A 21570-nucleotide genomic window follows, 5' to 3' on the forward strand; every position below is an offset into this window, starting at 1 on the left:
GAGGGTTAGGCTATGCTATTGTGCACCTACCTGATGCATCAGAAGGTGCGAGGCCCTTGCTAAATTCTGTGCACAGACTTTGAGATCTATGCTTTAGACTGTATCTAAACCTGCTCCAACATGGACTGACATTCTGGCCTACTTTCAGCCGATGCGACTTGTCTGTCGCTGAACAGTCGCTTTTTATGTATTCAGCACCTATGTATAATGTTGTAAAAATGCTCTAGAAGCTAAAGTCGCAGAAATGTCACACATATTTGGCCTGCAACTTTCTGTGCGACAAATTCAGACAGGAAAAATCAGTATAAATCCTTAGAAAATTATCCCCCAGTGTCTCCATCTGCTGGCGGTATTGAATAAGCATTGCTGCACTGATGGGGTATGCATTAGACGAAAAAAAAGAAGAAAAAGAAGAATAATACGCCCAGAAAAGAGGCGAAAAGGAGAAAAACGTAAAAAAACGTGAAAAAAAAGTAAGAGGAAGAGAAGGGAAAAAAAGGTGGAAATGGGTTTAAAAGTGATTTCGGCGGAGAAATATATATATATATATATATATATATATATATATATATATATATATATGCGCACACACACACATAGATATAAACGTATTCTCCGTTGAGATATTGCAGCCGCTGCTGTGTCCAGGCCCAGGAGCCTTAGCACTGTGCTGTGATGTCACTCAATACCACTGACATCACTAGGTGTAAACAACATCTCTCCTTTGCTGTGTATGTGACTATGGAGCTGTTTGGTGATGTCGTCTATTACGGCCTTCATAGAAGCAACAGGAGATTGTTGCATCCATCTTGAACCCTCAGAACTACAGTGCTATGATGTCACTCACTTCCACAGGCCTTGCAGAGTGTAAACAACAACAACCCAGCTTTGTTGTGTATGTAACCAAAGGGATTTGTGATGTCACCTAGAACCTTCACAGCAGCGACAGCTTTATGAGGAGCATCAGCACTGCTCTGCCTGAGCAGAACCATCACCGCCATAGGTTGTCAAATAACCCGGATTTAACCCACACAGGTAAGTCCAATGGGGTGCAGGCATGTCCTCTATGCTTACAGCTTCCCGTGGGTGTTGGTTTGATACCGTTTGGGGACAGCCAAGGAGGCATCTGCAGGCAACAAAGGTAGGTGTGTGCTTGTGTGTGTGTTTCCTATGCAGATCCTAAGCCCAGTGTCACATGCAAGTAGGAGGAGTAAGAAGGGTTCCTGGCAAATCCGGGTTATGGATTGCATTTAAAAAGGCCCCGTGGGAGTGCAATGGGCCCCTGTCTTGCTGCTTAGCAATAATGGTATGGGTTTAGGTTCTGCTGTGTGTACTGGTGGTTGACTGCCCCCCAGCCCAGAGTGTGCATGGAAAATTGTCTGGCAGCCTCCCTGACAGCAAGCAGTGATAGTGCCCATGAAGGGGACCTTGTTGGGCCCGCCCCTTTCACGGTTATCGCTTCTCGGCCTTTTGGCTTCGATCCCGTGCGGTTTTCCGGGCGGGTTAGGAGTTGAAAGGGGTGGTGATCGGGGCCCTCTTTGCGGGGGGCCCTGGGTTATTTTGGAGTTGCGATAGTGGGTTTCATCGCCTGCAAAAATGAGTGGAGGAGAGAGGATTCGCGGAATGGAAGACACGGTCAGGATTTTCGTCCCAACGGAACATCGGGGAACGGTTGGCCTGGACCAGATTGTGCTGGAGATTCTACGCAGGCTCCAGTACCTAAAGGTAACAGATGTATTTGCAATGCAAGATTTCCCTAGACAGGGTATTTATGATGTCACATTTGTTAATTCCGAGATTTGTCAGAGGGTCTACAAGGACCTGGAAGGAATGAAGAGAAAGAATGAGCCGGATATTATGAGGAAAGTTAAAGTAGAGCCTTTGTTTCTGAGTACAGAGAAAGTGGTCATCGTACATATGTACAATCCCAAAGTTACAGACTCAATGGTAACAAATTTTCTTTATCGTTATTGTGAAGAAGTGAAGTTTTTTGGAAAACTAAAGAACAGACATGGTTTTTTTAATTGTAAAAGGAAATATGTTGTGAAGTTCAAGAAGGATGAGTCTATGGAGGAGGGAATTAAGAGTATTCCTCAAGTTTTTTCCATTGGAGGAGAGCGTGGTTTTTGTTTTTATGAGGGGCAGCTTCAGTTTTGCCGCAAATGTCAAGCATATGGCCACGTGCAGGACGCATGTCCTGTGAAGGGTGTTGTTTGTAGGAACTGTGGCAAGACTGGGCATGAAACAAGTTTTTGCGTTGAGGAAAAGACTTGTGATATTTGTGGGAGTAATTCCCATTTGGCAAGAGGATGTCACTTATGGTACAAGAGAAGGAGTTATGCTGATGCGGCTGGAAGTAAAGGTGGACAGAGCAATGAACAGGGAATGGGAAGGAGGTCTTTTTCAGAAGCCACAGGTGTGGATGGAGGTGTGGATGGAGGTGAAAAATCTAATGTGGATGGGGAATGTGAAGTCGGGAGGAGCGCAGGTGGTACGATTGTTAAAAATGTTGTTGCTCAGGTGGATGTGATTAAAGAGGCTTTTGTGGAGACAAGTGTGGTGGTTGAACAGGAGTATAAGAAAGTGGTCTCCACAAGTGAAGTAACATGTGCAAAGGGGGTGGAGGTCAAGAAGATTGAAACTGTGTATGGAGATGTGTTTCCTTGTGGAAGCATGAGTGGTGATGTGGAATGTCCAGACCCTGTTGTGGGGGAGGAGGAGGGAATGGAATTTCAAGAAAATGTGCAGTCATCTGAGAAGTCCCTTACACCTGCTCAGAGATTTGTCAGCAGTGATGAGGAGGATGAGGTGGGGGTGGAAAGTAAAAGAAGTAAAAAAGGAAGTTGGACTGGGGATCAAGAGGACCCAGTGGTTGGAAGAGGAGTTGAAATGGACAGGGACTCTGATCCAGGGTCGCCTGATTGTTATGAAAATGTTTTAAGGAAAGTTGAGAGTCAGAGCAGTAATTTTTAACTATGATGGATATTAAAGTTTTGATTTTATTCATTTTAGTTATTATGACTCTTATCGTAACAACCCTTAATGTCAGGAGTATTGGATCAGAAGTAAGAAGAGCTGCTATTTTTGAGGTGTTGGAGAATGTGAGAGCTGATATAATATGTTTACAGGAGTGTGCAATTAAATCTGCACCTTATGCTGATGAGTGGAGGATGGGACAATCTTTTTGGTCAACTAGTACGGATAACAAGAATGAAGGAGTTGGTTTTTTAATCAAAAATAATAATATCAAAGTTTTAAATTGCCAGATTTTAATACCCGGCCGTTGCATGGTTTTAAACTTTGAGTTTTTAGACCAGAGGATTAGAGTTTTTAACGTATATGCCCCAGCAGAGAAGAAAGAGCGGTTGGTTTTTTTAGAGTCCTTGAAGTTTTTTATCCCTGGTCGGGAAAGTACTATAGTGGCTGGTGATTTTAACTGTATCCGTACTGTTAATGACCGTGAGAGTGCTGCTGAAGTCCGAACTGACATTACCTCTAATGCTTTAAATCAATTAGTACAAGACTTACACTATATAGATGCTGGACTGATGATTGACACTGATGATAGATATACATATGTATCGGATAGTGGTCACTGTAAATCCCGGATAGATTATATTTTTGTGTCTGAAGGGATGAAGGTGGCCCGGTGTAATCAGATGATGTCGATTTTCTCAGATCATAAAATTTTATCTGCTGAAATAAGCATCTCAGAGTCCATTGCCTTTGGTAGGGGACTCTGGAAGTTGAATGTGAGTTTACTTGAAGAAGAGGAGGTAATGGCAGGTTTTAAAAATATATTTTTATCCTGTGCTGCTAAACAAGACTGTTTTAAAAATATTTTAGACTGGTGGGATTGGGCTAAAGTGAACTTTGCTGGTTATTTTAAGTCTGTTTGCATTAAGAGAGCACAGGAGAAGAGGCGGAGAGATGAGACTTTAGTTTCACAGTTGGAGACTCTCTTTAAGTTTAAGAACGCTGGTCTAGAGGTGGATGCTGAAATTTGTGAAATTAAGGAAGAGATGAAGACAAGGTTGAAGGAAAGAGGAAGGAATATTGTTTACAGGGCTAAGGTGCAACATTTGGAGGAGAATGAACAATGTAGTCGATATTTTTTTAAAAAGTGTTTTAAGCCAAAGGGGGTCTTTAAGTCGGTTTTAACCTCAAGTGGTGAGGTGGTTGGTAGGGAGATGGAGGAGGAGGTTTGTAAATTTTATGAAACACTTTTTAGTAATGAAAGTAAAGCTGCTATTAATGAAATGGAAGACTACTGTAACATTTTAGAGGATCAAATTCCAGATGAGGAGAAAGTTTTTTTGGTGGAAGATGTTAGTGAAAATGAAATTAGAATGGCGCTGAATGGAATGGCAAAAGGTAAAACCCCTGGTAGTGACGGCCTTCCAGCTGAGTTTTATGTTGTATTTTGGCCTCTTTTAAAAGATGTTTTTACTCGGGTTGTGCAATATGTTTTTAAGTTTGGGATTTTAGCTGATTCAATGAAGAAGGGAATTATCACACTAATACATAAGAAAGGTGACGAACGTGATATAAAAAATTGGAGACCAATTTCATTGTTAAACAGTGACTATAAAATTATTGCTAAAATTGTTGCAAACAGGCTTAGGAATATTATTGGCCATATGGTAGATAATTACCAAGTATGTGCTGTACCCGGGAGAAGAATTACTGATAATTTATTGATTTTAAGGGATGTTATTTATTATTGTAATTTTAATAAGGTGCCTCTTTTTGTCGAGTCAGTAGATTTCGAGAAGGCCTATGATAAAGTCGCACACAAATTTATGTTTACGGCCCTAAAACATATGGGGATCCCAATGAAGTTATTACATGTTATTAAAGGGTTATATAATGGTGTTACTGGACAAGTTTTAATGAATGGCCATGTTGGTCCTGCTTTTAAGATTTTATCAGGGGTTCGGCAGGGTTGCCCACTCTCCCCAATCCTTTTCATCTGTGTAATAGAGGCCTTGTTAAAGAATGTTCAGAAAGACAAATGTGTTAAAGGAGTTTTTATACCTGGCAGTGGTGGGAGTGATCTTAAGGTTTTAAGCTACATGGATGATGTTGTGTTTACATGTACTTCAAAAGCAGATTTGAATAGAGTGAATTTGCATATTCAAATTTTTTGCTGTGTGGCCGGAATGTGTGTAAACTGGGGCAAATGTCATTTGGTGAATTTTGGGAAATGCGAAGATGTGTTGGTGGATGGAGTAGAGATAAAGGAGAATGTGGAAGTTTTAGGGGTCATTTTTGAAAAGAATCTTAAAGGGACAGAGACTTACAACAAGCTGGACAGTAAAATTGAAAAGAAATTGAATTTTTGGAAATTGAGGAGTTTATCCCTTAAAGGGAAAGTACTTGTTATTAAGACTGTGATTTTACCTTTACTTTTATATACTGCGATGGTTTTTCCACCTGGTAAGTTTTGGATGAGGAAGACAACAAGAAGACTTTTTGTTTTCTTTTGGGGATCCAAAATGGAAAAAATGAAAAGAGAGAAGGTAATGAGTACTGTTAAGAATGGTGGATATGACTTTCCAAATATTGATTTGTTTTTAAAGTTACACTATTTTCTTTTAATTTTCAAGACGATCCAGTGCAATAGTAAAACAGCTGATATGTGTAAATATTTAGCAGGATGGTTGTTTTCTAAGTGGGGCTGGTGTGAGAGGGATCTGAGGAAACCAATGGCGCTGATTATACCTACCTTTTATGTGGTTCTTCGGTCTTTCAATGATCAGTTTAATTTGAGCTCCTTGGGGAAACCTGAAAAGAAGAAAATAGAATATGAGTTGAGAAAGAGTGAAAAATTTAATGAAGTACCATTCTGTAATATTGCACAGTCAGTTAAGATTTGGAGCCTTTTTAATTCCTTTGGTTTATCAAATAGACAAAAAGATGTGGTATGGATGTCTTACCATGGTTGCCTCCCAACTCGAGTGTTTTTAAGAGGAAGAGGAATAAGAGTGAGTGAACAGTGTCCAAGAGAGGGTTGTGGAGGTAAAGAAGATATTGTACATTTGTGGTGGGACTGTTTTTATGCCAAGGAAGTTTTTAGGCTTTTAACAAGATTTTTTATTGCACTTGTGGGTTTTAATGATTTTACTTTTGAGAAAATTTTTATCGGTCAGGACTTTAACATGAAGAATGATGCGCGTGTTACTTGGATAATTTTTTCTGTTTTTAAAGAAGTTTTATGGGACTCCAGGAATTTGCTTGTTTTTAAAAATGTTTCCATTTCTCCAAGTGAATGTAGGAGGTTGTTGCTCGGAAGACTTTTTATTGCATATTTATTAGATAAGAAGAGAATGGGAGAAGACAATGCTGAAAAGATCTGGAAATATACCCAATGGTGGAAACTGTAAGTCTGACCAGTTTATGTTTTGTTTTTTAAATGTTTTTGTTTTCCTTCAGCTTTCACCTTTTGGTTTTAAGTTCTTGACCCTCGGTTCCCTTTTTTTTGTCTTTCCGCATGATGTTTTTTCAGACATTGTTTTAAGTGACGAGTCCTGGTAGGAGACCTGATGATCGTTCAAACAATAGTCTGTAACTGAGGAAAAAAAAAAAAAAAAAAAAAGAAAAAAAAAAAAGAAAAAAAAAAAAAAAAAAATCTGTTCTTATCAGTTTAATATCTGATACGTCCCCTATCTGGGGACCATATATTAAATGGATTTTTGAGAACGGGGGCCGATTTCGAAGCTTGCTTCCGTCGCCCTATGCATTGACCCGATATGGCAGTATCTTCGGGTACAGTGCACCACCCCCTTACAGGGTTAAAAAGAAAGATTCCTACTTTCATTGCTACCTGCTTGCTGGCTAGCCAGCTAGCCAGCCCTGTGGGCCTTGCTGCTGCTGCAGCCAAAAAACAAAAGGTGGTGCTGCTGCTGCTTCTGCTGCTTCTGCTTCTGCTTGTGTCTGGCCCCTGTTGGAGCGTCCAGGCACAGGACTTCTGCTGCTGCTGACTAAATGGCCTCCTTAATTGGATCATTTGAGTAGCCAGCACACCTGTGCAGGTAGGGCATGACATGATAGGCAGCTGCCTTGATAGCGGGTGGGTGCTGAATGTTCCTAATTGACAAAATAAGATTAATGCTTATGAAGAAATATAAAATCTCATCCCTTCCCCAATATCGCGCCACACCCCTACCCCTTAATTCCCTGGTTGAACGTGATGGACATATGTCTTTTTTCGACCGTACTAACTATGTAACTATGTAACATAACATGGGGGGGGGGGGGGGGGTCTCCTGGCTGTTCACACAGGTGTGTCATTGCTGTACATTGACCATGCATTGCTTCTGTGGTATTGCAAAGGCAAAGACAAATGCTTCCAGCCATCCATTGCACTAATGGATTGGTCATCAGCTGGCTGTCTATGTCCCGCATCAATATAGACCAAAGTACAGAGGGTTAGGCTATGCTATTGTGCACCTACCTGATGCATCAGAAGGTGCGAGGCCCTTGCTAAATTCTGTGCACAGACTTTGAGATCTATGCTTTAGACTGTATCTAAACCTGCTCCAACATGGACTGACATTCTGGCCTACTTTCAGCCGATGCGACTTGTCTGTCGCTGAACAGTCGCTTTTTATGTATTCAGCACCTATGTATAATGTTGTAAAAATGCTCTAGAAGCTAAAGTCGCAGAAATGTCACACATATTTGGCCTGCAACTTTCTGTGCGACAAATTCAGACAGGAAAAATCAGTATAAATCCTTAGAAAATTATCCCCCAGTGTCTCCATCTGCTGGCGGTATTGAATAAGCATTGCTGCACTGATGGGGTATGCATTAGACGAAAAAAAAGAAGAAAAAGAAGAATAATACGCCCAGAAAAGAGGCGAAAAGGAGAAAAACGTAAAAAAACGTGAAAAAAAAGTAAGAGGAAGAGAAGGGAAAAAAAGGTGGAAATGGGTTTAAAAGTGATTTCGGCGGAGAAATATATATATATATATATATATATATATATATATATATATATATGCGCACACACACACATAGATATAAACGTATTCTCCGTTGAGATATTGCAGCCGCTGCTGTGTCAAGGCCCAGGAGCCTTAGCACTGTGCTGTGATGTCACTCAATACCACTGACATCACTAGGTGTAAACAACATCTCTCCTTTGCTGTGTATGTGACTATGGAGCTGTTTGGTGATGTCGTCTATTACGGCCTTCATAGAAGCAACAGGAGATTGTTGCATCCATCTTGAACCCTCAGAACTACAGTGCTATGATGTCACTCACTTCCACAGGCCTTGCAGAGTGTAAACAACAACAACCCAGCTTTGTTGTGTATGTAACCAAAGGGATTTGTGATGTCACCTAGAACCTTCACAGCAGCGACAGCTTTATGAGGAGCATCAGCACTGCTCTGCCTGAGCAGAACCATCACCGCCATAGGTTGTCAAATAACCCGGATTTAACCCACACAGGTAAGTCCAATGGGGTGCAGGCATGTCCTCTATGCTTACAGCTTCCCGTGGGTGTTGGTTTGATACCGTTTGGGGACAGCCAAGGAGGCATCTGCAGGCAACAAAGGTAGGTGTGTGCTTGTGTGTGTGTTTCCTATGCAGATCCTAAGCCCAGTGTCACATGCAAGTAGGAGGAGTAAGAAGGGTTCCTGGCAAATCCGGGTTATGGATTGCATTTAAAAAGGCCCCGTGGGAGTGCAATGGGCCCCTGTCTTGCTGCTTAGCAATAATGGTATGGGTTTAGGTTCTGCTGTGTGTACTGGTGGTTGACTGCCCCCCAGCCCAGAGTGTGCATGGAAAATTGTCTGGCAGCCTCCCTGACAGCAAGCAGTGATAGTGCCCATGAAGGGGACCTTGTTGGGCCCGCCCCTTTCACGGTTATCGCTTCTCGGCCTTTTGGCTAAGATCAAGTGTAGTATCTGTTCTTATCAGTTTAATATCTGATACGTCCCCTATCTGGGGACCATATATTAAATGGATTTTTGAGAACGGGGGCCGATTTCGAAGCTTGCTTCCGTCGCCCTATGCATTGACCCGATATGGCAGTATCTTCGGGTACAGTGCACCACCCCCTTACAGGGTTAAAAAGAAAGATTCCTACTTTCATTGCTACCTGCTTGCTGGCTAGCCAGCTAGCCAGCCCTGTGGGCCTTGCTGCTGCTGCAGCCAAAAAACAAAAGGTGGTGCTGCTGCTGCTTCTGCTGCTTCTGCTTCTGCTTGTGTCTGGCCCCTGTTGGAGCGTCCAGGCACAGGACTTCTGCTGCTGCTGACTAAATGGCCTCCTTAATTGGATCATTTGAGTAGCCAGCACACCTGTGCAGGTAGGGCATGACATGATAGGCAGCTGCCTTGATAGCGGGTGGGTGCTGAATGTTCCTAATTGACAAAATAAGATTAATGCTTATGAAGAAATATAAAATCTCATCCCTTCCCCAATATCGCGCCACACCCCTACCCCTTAATTCCCTGGTTGAACGTGATGGACATGTGTCTTTTTTCGACCGTACTAACTATGTAACTATGTAACATAACATGGGGGGGGGGGGGGGGGGGTCTCCTGGCTGTTCACACAGGTGTGTCATTGCTGTACATTGACCATGCATTGCTTCTGTGGTATTGCAAAGGCAAAGACAAATGCTTCCAGCCATCCATTGCACTAATGGATTGGTCATCAGCTGGCTGTCTATGTCCCGCATCAATATAGACCAAAGTACAGAGGGTTAGGCTATGCTATTGTGCACCTACCTGATGCATCAGAAGGTGCGAGGCCCTTGCTAAATTCTGTGCACAGACTTTGAGATCTATGCTTTAGACTGTATCTAAACCTGCTCCAACATGGACTGACATTCTGGCCTACTTTCAGCCGATGCGACTTGTCTGTCGCTGAACAGTCGCTTTTTATGTATTCAGCACCTATGTATAATGTTGTAAAAATGCTCTAGAAGCTAAAGTCGCAGAAATGTCACACATATTTGGCCTGCAACTTTCTGTGCGACAAATTCAGACAGGAAAAATCAGTATAAATCCTTAGAAAATTATCCCCCAGTGTCTCCATCTGCTGGCGGTATTGAATAAGCATTGCTGCACTGATGGGGTATGCATTAGACGAAAAAAAAGAAGAAAAAGAAGAATAATACGCCCAGAAAAGAGGCGAAAAGGAGAAAAACGTAAAAAAACGTGAAAAAAAAGTAAGAGGAAGAGAAGGGAAAAAAAGGTGGAAATGGGTTTAAAAGTGATTTCGGCGGAGAAATATATATATATATATATATATATATATATATATATATATATATGCGCACACACACACATATATATAAACGTATTCTCCGTTGAGATATTGCAGCCGCTGCTGTGTCCAGGCCCAGGAGCCTTAGCACTGTGCTGTGATGTCACTCAATACCACTGACATCACTAGGTGTAAACAACATCTCTCCTTTGCTGTGTATGTGACTATGGAGCTGTTTGGTGATGTCGTCTATTACGGCCTTCATAGAAGCAACAGGAGATTGTTGCATCCATCTTGAACCCTCAGAACTACAGTGCTATGATGTCACTCACTTCCACAGGCCTTGCAGAGTGTAAACAACAACAACCCAGCTTTGTTGTGTATGTAACCAAAGGGATTTGTGATGTCACCTAGAACCTTCACAGCAGCGACAGCTTTATGAGGAGCATCAGCACTGCTCTGCCTGAGCAGAACCATCACCGCCATAGGTTGTCAAATAACCCGGATTTAACCCACACAGGTAAGTCCAATGGGGTGCAGGCATGTCCTCTATGCTTACAGCTTCCCGTGGGTGTTGGTTTGATACCGTTTGGGGACAGCCAAGGAGGCATCTGCAGGCAACAAAGGTAGGTGTGTGCTTGTGTGTGTGTTTCCTATGCAGATCCTAAGCCCAGTGTCACATGCAAGTAGGAGGAGTAAGAAGGGTTCCTGGCAAATCCGGGTTATGGATTGCATTTAAAAAGGCCCCGTGGGAGTGCAATGGGCCCCTGTCTTGCTGCTTAGCAATAATGGTATGGGTTTAGGTTCTGCTGTGTGTACTGGTGGTTGACTGCCCCCCAGCCCAGAGTGTGCATGGAAAATTGTCTGGCAGCCTCCCTGACAGCAAGCAGTGATAGTGCCCATGAAGGGGACCTTGTTGGGCCCGCCCCTTTCACGGTTATCGCTTCTCGGCCTTTTGGCTAAGATCAAGTGTAGTATCTGTTCTTATCAGTTTAATATCTGATACGTCCCCTATCTGGGGACCATATATTAAATGGATTTTTGAGAACGGGGGCCGATTTCGAAGCTTGCTTCCGTCGCCCTATGCATTGACCCGATATGGCAGTATCTTCGGGTACAGTGCACCACCCCCTTACAGGGTTAAAAAGAAAGATTCCTACTTTCATTGCTACCTGCTTGCTGGCTAGCCAGCTAGCCAGCCCTGTGGGCCTTGCTGCTGCTGCAGCCAAAAAACAAAAGGTGGTGCTGCTGCTGCTTCTGCTGCTTCTGCTTCTGCTTGTGTCTGGCCCCTGTTGGAGCGTCCAGGCACAGGACTTCTGCTGCTGCTGACTAAATGGCCTCCTTAATTGGATCATTTGAGTAGCCAGCACACCTGTGCAGGTAGGGCATGACATGATAGGCAGCTGCCTTGATAGCGGGTGGGTGCTGAATGTTCCTAATTGACAAAATAAGATTAATGCTTATGAAGAAATATAAAATCTCATCCCTTCCCCAATATCGCGCCACACCCCTACCCCTTAATTCCCTGGTTGAACGTGATGGACATATGTCTTTTTTCGACCGTACTAACTATGTAACTATGTAACATAACATGGGGGGGGGGGGGTCTCCTGGCTGTTCACACAGGTGTGTCATTGCTGTACATTGACCATGCATTGCTTCTGTGGTATTGCAAAGGCAAAGACAAATGCTTCCAGCCATCCATTGCACTAATGGATTGGTCATCAGCTGGCTGTCTATGTCCCGCATCAATATAGACCAAAGTACAGAGGGTTAGGCTATGCTATTGTGCACCTACCTGATGCATCAGAAGGTGCGAGGCCCTTGCTAAATTCTGTGCACAGACTTTGAGATCTATGCTTTAGACTGTATCTAAACCTGCTCCAACATGGACTGACATTCTGGCCTACTTTCAGCCGATGCGACTTGTCTGTCGCTGAACAGTCGCTTTTTATGTATTCAGCACCTATGTATAATGTTGTAAAAATGCTCTAGAAGCTAAAGTCGCAGAAATGTCACACATATTTGGCCTGCAACTTTCTGTGCGACAAATTCAGACAGGAAAAATCAGTATAAATCCTTAGAAAATTATCCCCCAGTGTCTCCATCTGCTGGCGGTATTGAATAAGCATTGCTGCACTGATGGGGTATGCATTAGACGAAAAAAAAGAAGAAAAAGAAGAATAATACGCCCAGAAAAGAGGCGAAAAGGAGAAAAACGTAAAAAAACGTGAAAAAAAAGTAAGAGGAAGAGAAGGGAAAAAAAGGTGGAAATGGGTTTAAAAGTGATTTCGGCGGAGAAATATATATATATATATATATATATATATATATATATATATATATATGCGCACACACACACATAGATATAAACGTATTCTCCGTTGAGATATTGCAGCCGCTGCTGTGTCCAGGCCCAGGAGCCTTAGCACTGTGCTGTGATGTCACTCAATACCACTGACATCACTAGGTGTAAACAACATCTCTCCTTTGCTGTGTATGTGACTATGGAGCTGTTTGGTGATGTCGTCTATTACGGCCTTCATAGAAGCAACAGGAGATTGTTGCATCCATCTTGAACCCTCAGAACTACAGTGCTATGATGTCACTCACTTCCACAGGCCTTGCAGAGTGTAAACAACAACAACCCAGCTTTGTTGTGTATGTAACCAAAGGGATTTGTGATGTCACCTAGAACCTTCACAGCAGCGACAGCTTTATGAGGAGCATCAGCACTGCTCTGCCTGAGCAGAACCATCACCGCCATAGGTTGTCAAATAACCCGGATTTAACCCACACAGGTAAGTCCAATGGGGTGCAGGCATGTCCTCTATGCTTACAGCTTCCCGTGGGTGTTGGTTTGATACCGTTTGGGGACAGCCAAGGAGGCATCTGCAGGCAACAAAGGTAGGTGTGTGCTTGTGTGTGTGTTTCCTATGCAGATCCTAAGCCCAGTGTCACATGCAAGTAGGAGGAGTAAGAAGGGTTCCTGGCAAATCCGGGTTATGGATTGCATTTAAAAAGGCCCCGTGGGAGTGCAATGGGCCCCTGTCTTGCTGCTTAGCAATAATGGTATGGGTTTAGGTTCTGCTGTGTGTACTGGTGGTTGACTGCCCCCCAGCCCAGAGTGTGCATGGAAAATTGTCTGGCAGCCTCCCTGACAGCAAGCAGTGATAGTGCCCATGAAGGGGACCTTGTTGGGCCCGCCCCTTTCACGGTTATCGCTTCTCGGCCTTTTGGCTAAGATCAAGTGTAGTATCTGTTCTTATCACTTTAATATCTGATACGTCCCCTATCTGGGGACCATATATTAAATGGATTTTTGAGAACGGGGGCCGATTTCGAAGCTTGCTTCCGTCGCCCTATGCATTGACCCGATATGGCAGTATCTTCGGGTACAGTGCACCACCCCCTTACAGGGTTAAAAAGAAAGATTCCTACTTTCATTGCTACCTGCTTGCTGGCTAGCCAGCTAGCCAGCCCTGTGGGCCTTGCTGCTGCTGCAGCCAAAAAACAAAAGGTGGTGCTGCTGCTGCTTCTGCTGCTTCTGCTTCTGCTTGTGTCTGGCCCCTGTTGGAGCGTCCAGGCACAGGACTTCTGCTGCTGCTGACTAAATGGCCTCCTTAATTGGATCATTTGAGTAGCCAGCACACCTGTGCAGGTAGGGCATGACATGATAGGCAGCTGCCTTGATAGCGGGTGGGTGCTGAATGTTCCTAATTGACAAAATAAGATTAATGCTTATGAAGAAATATAAAATCTCATCCCTTCCCCAATATCGCGCCACACCCCTACCCCTTAATTCCCTGGTTGAACGTGATGGACATATGTCTTTTTTCGACCGTACTAACTATGTAACTATGTAACATAACATGGGGGGGGGGGGGGGGGGGTCTCCTGGCTGTTCACACAGGTGTGTCATTGCTGTACATTGACCATGCATTGCTTCTGTGGTATTGCAAAGGCAAAGACAAATGCTTCCAGCCATCCATTGCACTAATGGATTGGTCATCAGCTGGCTGTCTATGTCCCGCATCAATATAGACCAAAGTACAGAGGGTTAGGCTATGCTATTGTGCACCTACCTGATGCATCAGAAGGTGCGAGGCCCTTGCTAAATTCTGTGCACAGACTTTGAGATCTATGCTTTAGACTGTATCTAAACCTGCTCCAACATGGACTGACATTCTGGCCTACTTTCAGCCGATGCGACTTGTCTGTCGCTGAACAGTCGCTTTTTATGTATTCAGCACCTATGTATAATGTTGTAAAAATGCTCTAGAAGCTAAAGTCGCAGAAATGTCACACATATTTGGCCTGCAACTTTCTGTGCGACAAATTCAGACAGGAAAAATCAGTATAAATCCTTAGAAAATTATCCCCCAGTGTCTCCATCTGCTGGCGGTATTGAATAAGCATTGCTGCACTGATGGGGTATGCATTAGACGAAAAAAAAGAAGAAAAAGAAGAATAATACGCCCAGAAAAGAGGCGAAAAGGAGAAAAACGTAAAAAAACGTGAAAAAAAAGTAAGAGGAAGAGAAGGGAAAAAAAGGTGGAAATGGGTTTAAAAGTGATTTCGGTGGAGAAATATATATATATATATATATATATATATATATATATATATATATATATATGCGCACACACACACATAGATATAAACGTATTCTCCGTTGAGATATTGCAGCCGCTGCTGTGTCCAGGCCCAGGAGCCTTAGCACTGTGCTGTGATGTCACTCAATACCACTGACATCACTAGGTGTAAACAACATCTCTCCTTTGCTGTGTATGTGACTATGGAGCTGTTTGGTGATGTCGTCTATTACGGCCTTCATAGAAGCAACAGGAGATTGTTGCATCCATCTTGAACCCTCAGAACTACAGTGCTATGATGTCACTCACTTCCACAGGCCTTGCAGAGTGTAAACAACAACAACCCAGCTTTGTTGTGTATGTAACCAAAGGGATTTGTGATGTCACCTAGAACCTTCACAGCAGCGACAGCTTTATGAGGAGCATCAGCACTGCTCTGCCTGAGCAGAACCATCACCGCCATAGGTTGTCAAATAACCCGGATTTAACCCACACAGGTAAGTCCAATGGGGTGCAGGCATGTCCTCTATGCTTACAGCTTCCCGTGGGTGTTGGTTTGATACCGTTTGGGGACAGCCAAGGAGGCATCTGCAGGCAACAAAGGTAGGTGTGTGCTTGTGTGTGTGTTTCCTATGCAGATCCTAAGCCCAGTGTCACATGCAAGTAGGAGGAGTAAGAAGGGTTCCTGGCAAATCCGGGTTATGGATTGCATTTAAAAAGGCCCCGTGGGAGTGCAATGGGCCCCTGTCTTGCTGCTTAGCAATAATGGTATGGGTTTAGGTTCTGCTGTGTGTACTGGTGGTTGACTGCCCCCCAGCCCAGAGTGTGCATGGAAAATTGTCTGGCAGCCTCCCTGACAGCAAGCAGTGATAGTGCCCATGAAGGGGACCTTGTTGGGCCCGCCCCTTTCACGGTTATCGCTTCTCGGCCTTTTGGCTAAGATCAAGTGTAGTATCTGTTCTTATCAGTTTAATATCTGATACGTCCCCTATCTGGGGACCATATATTAAATGGATTTTTGAGAACGGGGGCCAATTTCGAAGCTTGCTTCCGTCGCCCTATGCATTGACCCGATATGGCAGTATCTTCGGGTACAGTGCACCACCCCCTTACAGGGTTAAAAAGAAAGATTCCTACTTTCATTGCTACCTGCTTGCTGGCTAGCCAGCTAGCCAGCCCTGTGGGCCTTGCTGCTGCTGCAGCCAAAAAACAAAAGGTGGTGCTGCTGCTGCTTCTGCTGCTTCTGCTTCTGCTTGTGTCTGGCCCCTGTTGGAGCGTCCAGGCACAGGACTTCTGCTGCTGCTGACTAAATGGCCTCCTTAATTGGATCATTTGAGTAGCCAGCACACCTGTGCAGGTAGGGCATGACATGATAGGCAGCTGCCTTGATAGCGGGTGGGTGCTGAATGTTCCTAATTGACAAAATAAGATTAATGCTTATGAAGAAATATAAAATCTCATCCCTTCCCCAATATCGCGCCACACCCCTACCCCTTAATTCCCTGGTTGAACGTGATGGACATATGTCTTTTTTCGACCGTACTAACTATGTAACTATGTAACATAACATGGGGGGGGGGGGGGGGGTCTCCTGGCTGTTCACACAGGTGTGTCATTGCTGTACATTGACCATGCATTGCTTCTGTGGTATTGCAAAGGCAAAGACAAATGCTTCCAGCCATCCATTGCACTAATGGATTGGTCATCAGCTGGCTGTCTATGTCCCGCATCAATATAGACCAAAGTACAGAGGGTTAGGCTATGCTATTGTGCACCTACCTGATGCATCAGAAGGTGCGAGGCCCTTGCTAAATTCTGTGCACAGACTTTGAGATCTATGCTTTAGACTGTATCTAAACCTGCTCCAACATGGACTGACATTCTGGCCTACTTTCAGCCGATGCGACTTGTCTGTCGCTGAACAGTCGCTTTTTATGTATTCAGCACCTATGTATAATGTTGTAAAAATGCTCTAGAAGCTAAAGTCGCAGAAATGTCACACATATTTGGCCTGCAACTTTCTGTGCGACAAATTCAGACAGGAAAAATCAGTATAAATCCTTAGAAAATTATCCCCCAGTGTCTCCATCTGCTGGCGGTATTGAATAAGCATTGCTGCACTGATGGGGTATGCATTAGACGAAAAAAAAGAAGAAAAAGAAGAATAATACGCCCAGAAAAGAGGCGAAAAGGAGAAAAACGTAAAAAAACGTGAAAAAAAAGTAAGAGGAAGAGAAGGGAAAAAAAGGTGGAAATGGGTTTAAAAGTGATTTCGGCGGAGAAATATATATATATATATATATATATATATATATATATATATATATATATATGCGCACACACACACATAGATATAAACGTATTCTCCGTTGAGATATTGCAGCCGCTGCTGTGTCCAGGCCCAGGAGCCTTAGCACTGTGCTGTGATGTCACTCAATACCACTGACATCACTAGGTGTAAACAACATCTCTCCTTTGCTGTGTATGTGACTATGGAGCTGTTTGGTGATGTCGTCTATTACGGCCTTCATAGAAGCAACAGGAGATTGTTGCATCCATCTTGAACCCTCAGAACTACAGTGCTATGATGTCACTCACTTCCACAGGCCTTGCAGAGTGTAAACAACAACAACCCAGCTTTGTTGTGTATGTAACCAAAGGGATTTGTGATGTCACCTAGAACCTTCACAGCAGCGACAGCTTTATGAGGAGCATCAGCACTGCTCTGCCTGAGCAGAACCATCACCGCCATAGGTTGTCAAATAACCCGGATTTAACCCACACAGGTAAGTCCAATGGGGTGCAGGCATGTCCTCTATGCTTACAGCTTCCCGTGGGTGTTGGTTTGATACCGTTTGGGGACAGCCAAGGAGGCATCTGCAGGCAACAAAGGTAGGTGTGTGCTTGTGTGTGTGTTTCCTATGCAGATCCTAAGCCCAGTGTCACATGCAAGTAGGAGGAGTAAGAAGGGTTCCTGGCAAATCCGGGTTATGGATTGCATTTAAAAAGGCCCCGTGGGAGTGCAATGGGCCCCTGTCTTGCTGCTTAGCAATAATGGTATGGGTTTAGGTTCTGCTGTGTGTACTGGTGGTTGACTGCCCCCCAGCCCAGAGTGTGCATGGAAAATTGTCTGGCAGCCTCCCTGACAGCAAGCAGTGATAGTGCCCATGAAGGGGACCTTGTTGGGCCCGCCCCTTTCACGGTTATCGCTTCTCGGCCTTTTGGCTAAGATCAAGTGTAGTATCTGTTCTTATCAGTTTAATATCTGATACGTCCCCTATCTGGGGACCATATATTAAATGGATTTTTGAGAACGGGGGCCGATTTCGAAGCTTGCTTCCGTCGCCCTATGCATTGACCCGATATGGCAGTATCTTCGGGTACAGTGCACCACCCCCTTACAGGGTTAAAAAGAAAGATTCCTACTTTCATTGCTACCTGCTTGCTGGCTAGCCAGCTAGCCAGCCCTGTGGGCCTTGCTGCTGCTGCAGCCAAAAAACAAAAGGTGGTGCTGCTGCTGCTTCTGCTGCTTCTGCTTCTGCTTGTGTCTGGCCCCTGTTGGAGCGTCCAGGCACAGGACTTCTGCTGCTGCTGACTAAATGGCCTCCTTAATTGGATCATTTGAGTAGCCAGCACACCTGTGCAGGTAGGGCATGACATGATAGGCAGCTGCCTTGATAGCGGGTGGGTGCTGAATGTTCCTAATTGACAAAATAAGATTAATGCTTATGAAGAAATATAAAATCTCATCCCTTCCCCAATATCGCGCCACACCCCTACCCCTTAATTCCCTGGTTGAACGTGATGGACATATGTCTTTTTTCGACCGTACTAACTATGTAACTATGTAACATAACATGGGGGGGGGGGGGGATGGGGGGGGTCTCCTGGCTGTTCACACAGGTGTGTCATTGCTGTACATTGACCATGCATTGCTTCTGTGGTATTGCAAAGGCAAAGACAAATGCTTCCAGCCATCCATTGCACTAATGGATTGGTCATCAGCTGGCTGTCTATGTCCCGCATCAATATAGACCAAAGTACAGAGGGTTAGGCTATGCTATTGTGCACCTACCTGATGCATCAGAAGGTGCGAGGCCCTTGCTAAATTCTGTGCACAGACTTTGAGATCTATGCTTTAGACTGTATCTAAACCTGCTCCAACATGGACTGACATTCTGGCCTACTTTCAGCCGATGCGACTTGTCTGTCGCTGAACAGTCGCTTTTTATGTATTCAGCACCTATGTATAATGTTGTAAAAATGCTCTAGAAGCTAAAGTCGCAGAAATGTCACACATATTTGGCCTGCAACTTTCTGTGCGACAAATTCAGACAGGAAAAATCAGTATAAATCCTTAGAAAATTATCCCCCAGTGTCTCCATCTGCTGGCGGTATTGAATAAGCATTGCTGCACTGATGGGGTATGCATTAGACGAAAAAAAAGAAGAAAAAGAAGAATAATACGCCCAGAAAAGAGGCGAAAAGGAGAAAAACGTAAAAAAACGTGAAAAAAAAGTAAGAGGAAGAGAAGGGAAAAAAAGGTGGAAATGGGTTTAAAAGTGATTTCGGCGGAGAAATATATATATATATATATATATATATATATATATATATATATATATATATATGCGCACACACACACATAGATATAAACGTATTCTCCGTTGAGATATTGCAGCCGCTGCTGTGTCCAGGCCCAGGAGCCTTAGCACTGTGCTGTGATGTCACTCAATACCACTGACATCACTAGGTGTAAACAACATCTCTCCTTTGCTGTGTATGTGACTATGGAGCTGTTTGGTGATGTCGTCTATTACGGCCTTCATAGAAGCAACAGGAGATTGTTGCATCCATCTTGAACCCTCAGAACTACAGTGCTATGATGTCACTCACTTCCACAGGCCTTGCAGAGTGTAAACAACAACAACCCAGCTTTGTTGTGTATGTAACCAAAGGGATTTGTGATGTCACCTAGAACCTTCACAGCAGCGACAGCTTTATGAGGAGCATCAGCACTGCTCTGCCTGAGCAGAACCATCACCGCCATAGGTTGTCAAATAACCCGGATTTAACCCACACAGGTAAGTCCAATGGGGTGCAGGCATGTCCTCTATGCTTACAGCTTCCCGTGGGTGTTGGTTTGATACCGTTTGGGGACAGCCAAGGAGGCATCTGCAGGCAACAAAGGTAGGTGTGTGCTTGTGTGTGTGTTTCCTATGCAGATCCTAAGCCCAGTGTCACATGCAAGTAGGAGGAGTAAGAAGGGTTCCTGGCAAATCCGGGTTATGGATTGCATTTAAAAAGGCCCCGTGGGAGTGCAATGGGCCCCTGTCTTGCTGCTTAGCAATAATGGTATGGGTTTAGGTTCTGCTGTGTGTACTGGTGGTTGACTGCCCCCCAGCCCAGAGTGTGCATGGAAAATTGTCTGGCAGCCTCCCTGACAGCAAGCAGTGATAGTGCCCATGAAGGGGACCTTGTTGGGCCCGCCCCTTTCACGGTTATCGCTTCTCGGCCTTTTGGCTAAGATCAAGTGTAGTATCTGTTCTTATCAGTTTAATATCTGATACGTCCCCTATCTGGGGACCATATATTAAATGGATTTTTGAGAACGGGGGCCGATTTCGAAGCTTGCTTCCGTCGCCCTATGCATTGACCCGATATGGCAGTATCTTCGGGTACAGTGCACCACCCCCTTACAGGGTTAAAAAGAAAGATTCCTACTTTCATTGCTACCTGCTTGCTGGCTAGCCAGCTAGCCAGCCCTGTGGGCCTTGCTGCTGCTGCAGCCAAAAAACAAAAGGTGGTGCTGCTGCTGCTTCTGCTGCTTCTGCTTCTGCTTGTGTCTGGCCCCTGTTGGAGCGTCCAGGCACAGGACTTCTGCTGCTGCTGACTAAATGGCCTCCTTAATTGGATCATTTGAGTAGCCAGCACACCTGTGCAGGTAGGGCATGACATGATAGGCAGCTGCCTTGATAGCGGGTGGGTGCTGAATGTTCCTAATTGACAAAATAAGATTAATGCTTATGAAGAAATATAAAATCTCATCCCTTCCCCAATATCGCGCCACACCCCTACCCCTTAATTCCCTGGTTGAACGTGATGGACATATGTCTTTTTTCGACCGTACTAACTATGTAACTATGTAACATAACATGGGGGGGGGGGGGGGGGGTCTCCTGGCTGTTCACACAGGTGTGTCATTGCTGTACATTGACCATGCATTGCTTCTGTGGTATTGCAAAGGCAAAGACAAATGCTTCCAGCCATCCATTGCACTAATGGATTGGTCATCAGCTGGCTGTCTATGTCCCGCATCAATATAGACCAAAGTACAGAGGGTTAGGCTATGCTATTGTGCACCTACCTGATGCATCAGAAGGTGCGAGGCCCTTGCTAAATTCTGTGCACAGACTTTGAGATCTATGCTTTAGACTGTATCTAAACCTGCTCCAACATGGACTGACATTCTGGCCTACTTTCAGCCGATGCGACTTGTCTGTCGCTGAACAGTCGCTTTTTATGTATTCAGCACCTATGTATAATGTTGTAAAAATGCTCTAGAAGCTAAAGTCGCAGAAATGTCACACATATTTGGCCTGCAACTTTCTGTGCGACAAATTCAGACAGGAAAAATCAGTATAAATCCTTAGAAAATTATCCCCCAGTGTCTCCATCTGCTGGCGGTATTGAATAAGCATTGCTGCACTGATGGGGTATGCATTAGACGAAAAAAAAGAAGAAAAAGAAGAA

The 21570-nt window shown here is 44.2% G+C and overlaps 6 non-coding genes and 1 pseudogene across 6 annotated transcripts; all 7 read left to right on the forward strand.

The window, feature by feature from the left end:
* The first annotated feature begins 6613 nt into the window (after positions 1-6613).
* LOC130308716 (U2 spliceosomal RNA) lies at positions 6614-6784 on the forward strand (annotated as a pseudogene).
* Positions 6785-8876: 2092 nt separating this feature from the next.
* LOC130308693 (U2 spliceosomal RNA) lies at positions 8877-9067 on the forward strand. The gene has a single exon (XR_008857639.1). It is a non-coding gene; the product is annotated as a U2 spliceosomal RNA (small nuclear RNA).
* Positions 9068-11161: 2094 nt separating this feature from the next.
* Positions 11162-11352, forward strand: LOC130308694 (U2 spliceosomal RNA). Its single transcript, XR_008857640.1, has one exon. It is a non-coding gene; the product is annotated as a U2 spliceosomal RNA (small nuclear RNA).
* A 2090-nt stretch (positions 11353-13442) lies between these two features.
* LOC130308713 (U2 spliceosomal RNA) lies at positions 13443-13633 on the forward strand. The gene has a single exon (XR_008857658.1). It is a non-coding gene; the product is annotated as a U2 spliceosomal RNA (small nuclear RNA).
* Positions 13634-15733: 2100 nt separating this feature from the next.
* LOC130308683 (U2 spliceosomal RNA) lies at positions 15734-15924 on the forward strand. Its single transcript, XR_008857630.1, has one exon. It is a non-coding gene; the product is annotated as a U2 spliceosomal RNA (small nuclear RNA).
* A 2098-nt stretch (positions 15925-18022) lies between these two features.
* LOC130308696 (U2 spliceosomal RNA) lies at positions 18023-18213 on the forward strand. Its single transcript, XR_008857642.1, has one exon. It is a non-coding gene; the product is annotated as a U2 spliceosomal RNA (small nuclear RNA).
* Positions 18214-20320: 2107 nt separating this feature from the next.
* Positions 20321-20511, forward strand: LOC130308697 (U2 spliceosomal RNA). Its single transcript, XR_008857643.1, has one exon. It is a non-coding gene; the product is annotated as a U2 spliceosomal RNA (small nuclear RNA).
* Positions 20512-21570: the final 1059 nt, after the last annotated feature.

Source organism: Hyla sarda, unplaced genomic scaffold (assembly GCF_029499605.1).
Source record: "Hyla sarda isolate aHylSar1 unplaced genomic scaffold, aHylSar1.hap1 scaffold_1488, whole genome shotgun sequence".
NCBI classification, from domain to species: domain Eukaryota; kingdom Metazoa; phylum Chordata; class Amphibia; order Anura; family Hylidae; genus Hyla; species Hyla sarda.